This window comes from Microtus ochrogaster, chromosome 19 (assembly GCF_000317375.1).
Source record: "Microtus ochrogaster isolate Prairie Vole_2 chromosome 19, MicOch1.0, whole genome shotgun sequence".
Taxonomy (NCBI): Eukaryota; Metazoa; Chordata; class Mammalia; order Rodentia; family Cricetidae; genus Microtus; species Microtus ochrogaster.
The window spans coordinates 35,968,919-35,980,121 of NC_022021.1; the positions used below are offsets into that span (position 1 = coordinate 35,968,919).

Consider the following 11,203-nt stretch of genomic DNA (forward strand, 5'->3'; position numbering starts at 1 on the left):
AAGAAATAGCTGCTATAGAGATGGAAACTTTGCACTGGTATAGATCTTGCTTTATAGATACAAAATGAAGGTCAATTTTGTTATACTGTGCATGTTTATTTCTGCTCTTTATTAAGGTATTGTTTGTGCAGCTCATTTAAAAATGCAATGTATAATTAATTAATATAGGAAAATAGAGAGGATAGTTATAGTTTTCTTTGGTTGTGATAAAAGATAAAGTAGATATAAATATTGTAGCTATAATTCTTGCTTGATACCTGTCTTGTTATATGAAATTTTACTATGTTAAAGTTAAAATGTTCCTTTTTATTTAAACAGAAAAACAGGAGGTGATGTGGGATTTTCCTTTTTATGCTTTGAATGTAATTGCTGATAAAGAAACTGCCTTGGCCTGTTGATAGGACAGAACTTAGGTAGACAAGGAAAACTAAACTGAATTTTGGGAGAAAGAAAGGCTGAGTGAGAGAGAAGCCATGTAGACAGATGTTGAAACTTGCCAGTAAGCCACAACCACGTGGCAATACGCAGATTAATGGAAATCGTTTAATTAAAATGTAAAAGCTAGCCAAAAGAAGTTAGAGCTAAAGGGCCAAGGAGTGATTTAAATAATGTAGTTTCTGTGTTATTATTTTGGGTCTGAGCAGCTGGGAATCAATAAGCGGCCTCCTAACAACAAATAGCCCTAGTCAATGCTCTATAGTTCTAGGAATGAATGCAGATGCTAAGGAGACCACAGAAACTGAAGATTCTTATACCAATATTGCCCCTACGAAGGGCGAGATCAAATTTCTTCCCACATAAAAACAAAAGAAATTTGTTGAAACAATTGATGATATACTTCACGTTTAAAATAAATTATTCTTTAATCTCATTGGGAAACACTTGTGAAATCATAGTCAGAGGAAGAAAACTTTGAATAATATTTAAAGTCACTATTTATATATATCTTAAAGAAAAAATGCTACAGAAGATGGCCATATGTCACATCTTTATCTCACTACCTTTATGCCCATGTTAATAATGACTAATAAAAGTGTTCTCAGACTTCTTTGTGAGAGAAATATAAATGCTGGAATATTTAAGGAGACAACTTACTGAATCGTTGCTCATTAACAAGATTACATGTGCATCATTTTAATATTTCAATCTCCAGCCTCAAGGGAGTTCCTAGAGTGGCTTACAGGTAAATTTGGATGTCCAGGGTGTTATTAGAATTTTACTGTTACCTCTTTATCTACATCCAGTAGTTGAATGATATATCATGCTGACATTTTACCTCAGCATTATTGTAATAAGTGAGAAAATTGATCAAAATCCCAATTATGTTCCTAAAACCAAATGGGTGTTCATTGACATTAGAGACAGAATGCAATTGGGCTAGATTAGTAACCCTAATTAAATCAGCTCAACTCAGTGTGAAGATGGATGGAGTATGCCTATCAGAACGGTTCTGAGTTATTAAAGTTTCAAAATTACAGGTGCAGATATATTTGGGTGGTGGATATATGCATAGTCAGTCTTAGGGGAAAATTATAACAATCCATTTTTTGTTATAAAGCTAATTAAAATTAATTCATTTTAAGGATATTTTTAATTGAAACTAATGATGTCTCATTATTACTAATATTCCTTGATTCAATAATCATTTACGCAGGTGCTCAAAGTGTGATCATTAATATATGAGTTAGAAAGAATAAAATATAATTTTAGTGTTTTTAAGACATATACAGGTATACAGTTAAATACTTTTATATTTTACACTCTACACATATTATATGTGTGTTATATAGATGTTCTATAAGACATATAGATAGATATATACATAAATAGATAGATAATATCTATCTATGTATAGATAGATGCGGTTATTATATATACATATATATGTTTATACCATATATGTGTGTGTGCATGTATGTATGTATGTGTGTATATAACATCATTTCCCCATCTGACGCTATCCAGGTTTTTCATATCTCCAACAGTTCCTACACTAACTACCTGTAATTTTTTCATAGCTCATCAAATCTGTCTTAGCTAAGTATGGTAGTATATACCTCTGGTTCCAACACTTATGAGACAGGAAAACAAATATTATGATAACTTTGACATTACCCTGGTATACAAGGTTAGCTCTAGCCTAGTTAGGAATATGTAGTAAGATCATCTTTCAAAAGTGTTTGCAATCAGTGTACCAAGAACTTACATGGCTTATAGAAAAACAGAATATTTGTTCATATTATCCGATTATTTAAGGAATAATGGCTAAAAAGCCAAGGATTAATGTTTAGACATACTATCATAATGTTACCATTCATTTTCCTTACCTACAATTTTGAACCAATTTTAATTAACTACCTTTATAATATCATACAGACATTTATATTTCAATTTTTGAAAAATTACAAAACCAGCCAAACATTTTTGAGCATCAAGGTCTAGAAGCAGTGAGTTGCCATTATGAATAAAGGGCCCATGTGATGCTATATTTAAAATACTGCATCATTGACCAGAACAGCTGGTGTTCACTATTGCTTCATCATCAGACAATATAATGACTAAAGTGTTAGGTTTTTAACTTATAAAGTCAATTACATAACATGACCATGAATATGTAACTTTTAAAGCACTGAATCAAGGAAGAGTTTATTGGAGTGAAAAATAGAAGTGTATTTAAAAGCATCTTACATTATGTACTTACATTTTTCTATATTTGTATGTATCACATCATATTTTTATATATTAATTTAAAAAGTTCAAACAGCTGAGTAGACAATAAAGTTAATATTGGGATAGGTATGTATTACTATTAAGAACTAATTACACTTAAATAATACTGAAATTTGTGCTTAATTAGTGACCTTTTTAAAAAAAAAATTACAAGAGCTAGTTCCAGGACAGGCTCCAAAACCACAGAGAAACCCTGTCTAGAAAAACCAAAAAAAAAAAAATTACCCTAAGACAGTAAATAATGTAAAAACAAAAATTCCTATATTAACAAAAAGTGTGAATAAAGAATAAAAATATCTTTTAACAAAGTGAGAATGGGAAATAAATACAGGTGTAGAGAAAGAACTAAAGGCTTAAGAATATTTCTTTTAGTAAAGAATCATGTATGTTTAAAATATGCTTGAAACTATCTTTAATCTGGACAAAAATTAAGTAATGGAGATCATACAAGCTTCAAATAACATTTTAAGGTGACTTGAGTACCAAACATTGAATGCAGATACATTTATCTTCCTATTGAAACTATTAAGTTTACCACTTCTACAGCTTGAGTAGAACTGCAAGTAATATATGCATAGTTAGCATTCAAAAGTGCCTAGCAAAAATATTCCTCACATAACCCCAAATTCAATAGTTTAATGATGTGTTTGCCATGTGCTGTTCTGGTAATCAGAAGTGTCAACAGAGCTAAGTCAAATTGTTACCATGGCTGAAATTGTTTTGTAAATTCTAGGAAAGAATACTTTTTTTTTTTTTAGTTTAAGTTTTATTTAGAGTTTTCCTACAGTCTTGGTTCTTGATTTTTTTTTTAATTTTTAAAGTAATTAGTTCCAATTGGATATTCCACAACTTATCCCTTTTCCTAGTCCTTATTTTACTTCCCAATGTTTAAAAATCCTTGGTATAGATTAGCAGGTCATTGTATATCTTGTATTGGGTAACATATTTAGCCACCATCATCTATCTTAAAATATAAATACCATATTTGCCATCTAATATAGCCTATTTATGTATTATTGGATTTCTAATATGGACAAAATATTCAAAACAATTTCTATGATTGTTGAAGAATTCAGTTGTAAGTAAAAGAAACTTGGATCTATAGATGTTCTTTTTTATTGTTGGTAGTGTAAACTGATAAAGCTATTTACTAAAAATATCAGAATTCTGATACTATGTTTAGTATCATAGTAGTTGAGAAATTTAAGTTTATTTGTTGTTGCATGAAATTAGTTACCATATTTTTAAAAATTATTTATGATAATGGACATTTGGTAAAGCAGAACACACTAATTATAAAATATTTGTACCTAAAATGAATTACTACATGATTACTAAGGGAGGTGTGTAATATATCGTGTAAATAAAAGCTTGAAAGCATTCAATGCAGTAAATATTGTATTATATCCAAAATAAATGAACTATACAACTCATAACAGCTTGGTCAACTTACTGAATTACAGGAATACTTTTAAGCTTTGTTGTTGTTGTTGATTTTGGAATATGTCACACAATTTTAGGTGCAAGACAAACTTTAAGAGAAGAAAGTACAATTCTGAAAGGATGATTTTGAGAAAAGAATTTACAAAAGTAGGTTTTATAGCTAAATTCATTCTTCTCTGACTTTAGAAATTTTACAGAAAAATCTCTGGGTATTTAGAATTTCTACATGGCTACCTACTTAAATATTTAATTAAACTTTTATATTGTGTATATGTTTTTATTTCAAATAAAGTTGGGTGTTTTATAAAGCTTTGGACAGGGAGTTTCTAATGAAATCTAACTCATTCATCTTACCATATGTATGCAGTTTGGTTGTGTATTAGATGAGGTAGTAAATACTTATGTTGCATCAGCCATATACAATCTGTGCTCAGATCTCATATTATGCTATAAAAGAAGAATAGAAAAATACACCAATAGAACCTTTTGGTTATATTCAAATGAAAACATGTAAATGCAATCATGCTTGAGAATATATTTTGCCCAAAGCTAAATGTACTGAAAAGCAATTCTAGGAAAACGAAAACATTATCACACACACACACACACACATGACTCTTATTACCTTGTGTGTATATTGATATATATTGACTTGATAATTATTTTTGTTTTATATTTTATTATTTTATAAGTCAATTCTATGAGCACATGCTAATATTCTCTAAAATTGTGATAAACCTAAAATATTTACAAATTAGGTAAATAAAATTATGACAAATAATCAAAGTATCTACAAAGAAATTCATTTTAAGTATATTATTGATATTTTTTCTGTTTATAATTATCTAGAAGATATGCAAAAGGTTAAAAGTATATAGCACAAAAATTTGATAAGACAAATTCTCTTAAAAAACACAGCAATGTTATTTGGTACTGTTTTCCTAAATTTCAAAGTTTCTTTTTTTAGTTCATTATTAATTTCCATAAATAGCCAATTAAAGCAATTAGGGGAATAGAAATAAAATTCACTGAAAGAGTTGAAGGCCTTAAAATAGCACACATCTGGTGCCATAAAGATTGGTTACAGGTCATATATTTAGATTTAAAATATATAAGACTAAAACTTTCAGAAAATTGTGGTTTATATATAATTTTAAAATTCTCAACTAAATAAAAGAAATCTTATTCACAAACTTTTATATAATAATTTTGCTTGGCATCTTACTTGGATCCATTACATGAATTTCAACAATTTATGATATAGTTCTTATTTTGTATAACTTTCCCAATTTTCTCATGTCAGTCCAGTTATATTTGGGTATGTTTAAAAATGATGTATTATGCAATTATACTGAAATTCATTAAAAGTAAATATTGATATTTATATTTAGCTATGTGTTACAAATATGTTTATAAAAAGAATATAAATTCTTGTAAGCTGATAGCATTTATTGATCAATTTATGTTTATTTTGATAAATCTTTTAGTGTTTCATGCAGCAGAGGCAATTCTAATATTTTATGTGTGTATTCCCAAAATCATATACAAGCTTTGTCAACTTGTAAACTTGTAAATATTATTTTTCTTTTAACAGTTTTGTACTTTGAAGTCAATTTTTACCTAGAAGGACTAACTTTTATGGTTTCATTTTGTAGTTTTATTTTATTTCTTCAGGACCTAGGACAAGTACTAAATTATATATGGCATGAAATAAAATTTTATTAGAGGAAACAATGACCAACTATGTCAAAAGCATTATAATAACTGCTATATATAAAAAATTCATTGTGTCATATCCAAACTAATATTGCCTAGAACGTATTTCTGATACTCTATAAATCAGAAAATTATCTAGTCACTTTCACGAGCAAAACAACACAATTAGAAGCAGCACAGTTTAATAAGGAGATTAAAATGCTTTAAAAAACACTTTTCATTTTTAAAGACAATAATCCTTAAGAGAAAATTATAAAAATGTATAAAAGATACCACTAAACTTACTATGAAATCCCAAATCTTTATTATTTACTGGGTTAACTTTTATAGAGGATGAAAAAGAGGCATTTTTCTCTTTTATTTTTTCCACAGATCTTTTTTAAAACATAAAGCAAAGATAAAGCTCATCACAATTCTGCAATCTCTCAGTGTATCTTGTTTCTACAAAATGCACACGAGACTGAAGACTACATAGCAAAAAGTCTTTAAGAACATTTGGTTGGGAAGAGAAGCAAAAGCAGATCTGAGGGAAGATGGTGCATAGCCGACCGCTAGAGCAGTCCTTGCCTTTTCAGATCGTCCTGTTTTCTTTTTCATATTATTTCCACTGGAGTGCTCATTCTCTTTTTTGGTGTTGGGCTGGCCATCGTTCCGAAGCCTTCTGCATTGTTAGCTTGGCCCACAAAGAGACAGCTTCTTCAATATATGTTACGTTTGCAAAGTGGGCAGCGTTTGGCATGCCCAAACACTTCATGCCAAGAGCGTCACACTATTCAGCAAAATGCTGCTGGAAGGTTTCAGTCCATGGTAAGTGTGGTTTCCACAAATCTCACAGCAGTAGTTGATATTCAGGCTACAAGGTTTATACAGCTTGTAGAGGGTGGGTTTGCCATCCCAACCCAGGGGCAGGTTTTTGGGATTGTAAGTAAACTCATTCTCTGTGCCTGCACTTTCGGTCTCCTTCTCTTCTCGCTTTTCTCCTTTCCTGGCTTGCTTGCGCTGTTATATTTTCATGAGTGAACTGTTGCTGCCCCCAAGAATCTCCACATGTTCATAAATCGAGCTTCCAGGAAAGCAGTATCTTTCTTCATCTCATTGTGTCTCTTCATACCCTTTGATTTGGGACTTAAGTAAACAGAGACGTGTTGAGTGCCTCCAAGAACTTTCCTTTGGTGTCGTATAGCCTCTGAACTCGCTCTTCTAAGGCCCAGCCACATTTCAGGCCTAAAACAAACGGTGCCGATTTTATCCTCTTCACACCCAGGGACACTAACTCCTTCTAGGAGGAGAATGCACAGAGGTCAAGATGGGCTCCAGCATGGGTCGGGGCACGACTTGTTTCTTTCAACCGTTCAGGAAAGCTACCATTTTCCCTTTTCTCAAAGTTGGTCTGAATCTTCCCCAGGAGCTCCTATAGACCCTAAAGGGGCTTCACACTGTGTAATCCTGGAGGCATCCAACAATGTTTCCAGGTATCTCTATACTCTGCATTCTTTCTTTAGCATTGTCAAATAGTTTGTCAAGGAAACACAAATATATGATATAATCCAGCTTCTCAGAAGCATTCAGGCTAATGTATGTAAGGTCATGGAGATCAAGGTAGCTCTCATATCTTTTTTCGTCTGTGACCTCCACCAAGTGCTTCTTCCTTTGGATTATCTCAGGTCTTCAGGAGCTCCTCCAGTTCTGCCCACCTTAGCACACAGAACTCATTTGGGTGTTTCTGATGAAATTCCTTTATCTGCTTGAGTCTATTATATAAGTCAACAAACTCAATGGGTCCTGAAATAGCACGGAGTTCTTCCTTTTGCGGTACATCTTTATCATGATACAAATCCCTCAGGTTCCCACTGACCTCCGTGTATCTATCCTGCATGCCCGATTGCTATGGTCGGGACTGATTTGGTCCCAAAGCGCGGGCTTCTTTGTGAGCACCTTTTTGGCCATGGCATCCAAGAGCCGTTCCTATTCTTCGCGAGTGAGCTGGTGCTGCTCCAGAATTGTTTCCATTTCATGTTATCTATGGGGCTTCAATGTAAGTGTTTATGGAAATAGAAAATGACACAGTTTCAAAGGAAGACTGAAAAGCTGATTCTCAAAAACTTCACAGTCTCTTCTCACACAATCCAGTAATCACACACCTGTGTATTATCCAAAAGAATTGATAGCATATGTCCATTCTTGCCCTTTATAGGAATGTTTATAACACTCATTAACATGAAGATGTTTTTCAATAATCAAGTGTGAAATTGGACCCGAGCACAGGTATAGACCAAATCAATATTCAGCAATAAAAATATATGAACGATCATACCACAAAACAGTAAACTAATGAATTATAGTATTAAGCGAAAGAAAAGTAGCCTGGAAAACTGAAAAATTCTGTTCTTTCAAGTTTATGGCTTTAAGGATAAGGTAAAATAATAGACACAGAAAAAATAAAAATGAAAAGTACTGGTTTTCAGACTTTTGGGTACAGAGTGGAGGAATAAATAGGCACAACACAAAAAAAACTTTGCTGGAGTTAAATGTTTGCATGAGATTTGATTGATGAGTAAAGGACACTGTTCACTAAGGCAAAGCCATGAAGCATGAAGTGAATACAGATAAAAGCTGGGATTCAGCTAATAATAGGGTATCATTAATGCTTCCTTACTTGCTACAAATGAAGGGATCCAGCGTAATACCTGAAGCTAGAACAAAGTGAGAGCAATGGGAAAATTGCATAGAAGAGTCCTCAGACATCTTCCTACATATTTAAACAGTTTATGACATAAAAATGAATATTCAAGAGAAATTTAGACAGATTAAACATATATCTTCCTTGTGGCTAAATATTAAAATGATTATTTTCATTTGAAAAATATTTATTTCCATAAAAGAGAATTGTGACTATATTTCTATTATAAAGTAAAATATTAGGCTTTTATATTAGTCAGTTTGTCTTCTGGAATAATTAGTATACTTTCTTTTTGTATATATTATTTTCCTTATGCAAAAGTCTGAAATATGTAGTTTTTGAAATTAAGCATAAATAAGTAGATACTGAGAGACATTTCCAGAGAATAATACATTACACCACTAGAGAAGTATATATAAAATAAAGCACTCTTTTTTTAGTTCAAGTATATAAAATATGACCTCAATGAACTATGGAAGCTCAAGAGTGTATGGGCTACTTCAGAGCTTCTAGGTGAAATGGACTCTGCCTCCAGTATATCAATATCACAAATTGCAAAGATGAGGTTTTTCTATTACTAGCTCAGTTGAATACAATGATCTACAACGTATAATGAATATCTCAATTTAACCTGTTACCTCTAAATATTTTAGCAAAAATACTTAATGCATGAGTCATAATAATCTCCCCGCTAATTTCTCCTTTATAAGAAAAACTACCATAAGGAATATAAAGTAAAAATTCAAGTGTAAAATAAATTTGAATATTATTCCCCAAAGCCCAAAAAAGTAAATATTATTTTTTTCTTATTTGCCCATGTGTAAATAACAGATATTAAGGCATAGAAAGATAATTAACCACATTAAGTACATTTCAGTGTTTTCATATCTGTATATTAGATATTATATACTAGATAGCATATTATTTGGTTATATAATATATTTTAGAGAATATAGAAAAATACATATATTAGAGAAAGTCATTTTCTTCAATCCAGAGTCACAATATTAACAGTTGTTTTATGATATCACATGATAACATTTTATTTAGTCTTTACATAAAGAAGTGAATCATAATAGAAATGTAAACATCTATGGCAACTATGGGCAATTGGGTTATTTAATAGCCACTAGTTACTTTATACTGTGCTGAATTATTTTGTTGATGTATCTTTCTATGATTCCAAATTCTGACTTGGAACTTGTATTGGCTAAAGATTCTTTTATTGCAGTTACTAGAGCTACCATTCCCTAATTCATTTTCCAAAGCATAGAAAAAAGAATAGACTCAAGCTAGTCTCAGATATCAAATTACGTTGGAGGTCACTGATCTATGATGGTCTTTACACTGACCTCCTTTGTTATGAACAATAGCCTTACCTATTGGTGAACAAGTTGAAATACAATTTAGGAATATGATTGTGCTTGAAGTGTCATATTTGATCCCATCACAATCTTCAGAATATAACATTGAGGAAAATAATCATGTCATGACCAAATAAGGAAAAATCAACACATTATTTCCAAATGAGGCAAACATACCATCATATCATGTTTAAATAAGCTAAATAAACCATCACACCAAGTCTAAATAAGGCAAATATCCAGCTGTAGCCAATGAGATGCTTTTTCTTCTTTGTTTCCATATTAAGTATCTAAAATATCATTGCATTAGTTGCCATGGGGAGCTTTTTCAACTCGTTTTGGCTCTAAGTTTTGCCCAAGACAAAAACTCTTCTTTCTTCAAATGAACTGAGTTAAATTTAGTTGTGTAATGTATTTCTTTCAACACATCAAAGTGGAATGTCTTCAGCAGACTCTCATCTAACCACAGATGTTGGAATAAACCCACATAGACTTTTAAAAAGCTGTTCCATGTTGAGATCACTAAGGCAATGCAAAGCCTCGTGAGCAAAGCAATTATTGAATGTGGCACTTTCAGAGCTTAGCACACAGATTTTGATACTGCATTTTTGTTTCAGGAATCTCATTTAGTGACCATTAAAAAGGCATTTCTATACATTTCATAGAAATTAATCAATATTTAAGACTTTGCTGATACAATTACGATGAACCTAACAAAACATTGCTTAATGAATTCCATTCACTTTAGATCAGATATATTCAGGGCACTCAGTGCATATAGTATCTAAACACATAGGATAATTTAATGTTTCATTGACAGAGAAATATGTATCTATTTAAACCACAAGAGAAGGGGGTGACCACTGGGTTTTTGAGCAGTCTCCTATTAGTATAGGGGTGAGAAATTAGGTCTTAATGCTTTTGTTTCTTTGTTTTTTTTCTTCTTTTTGCAGGGGGGAGGGGGTGGTATAAAGGCATTAGGGTATACCTGAGAGAAAACAAGTGTGATTGGTGTACATTGTATGAAATTCTCAATAATTGTTAAAAATATTAAGTTAGTAAAAATTTACATGGAAAAAATGAAAGAAAAGCACAATAATTGATTATTAAATGCTTGAACAGAAAAATGTAGCAAAAATTATAATTTGACCACAAGGGGTGCATCCACCCACGGAGACAGTGGGACTGATCTAATGGGAGCTCACCAAGGCCGACTGGACTGGGTCTGAACAAGCATGTGATCAAACTGGACTCTCTGAATGTGGTTAAC

The 11,203-nt window shown here is 31.7% G+C and overlaps 1 pseudogene; it reads right to left on the bottom strand.

Moving 5' to 3' along the window:
* Window positions 1-6,440: 6,440 nt before the first annotated feature.
* LOC101986670 lies at window positions 6,441-7,899 on the bottom strand (annotated as a pseudogene).
* Between the last annotated feature and the right edge of the window lie 3,304 nt (window positions 7,900-11,203).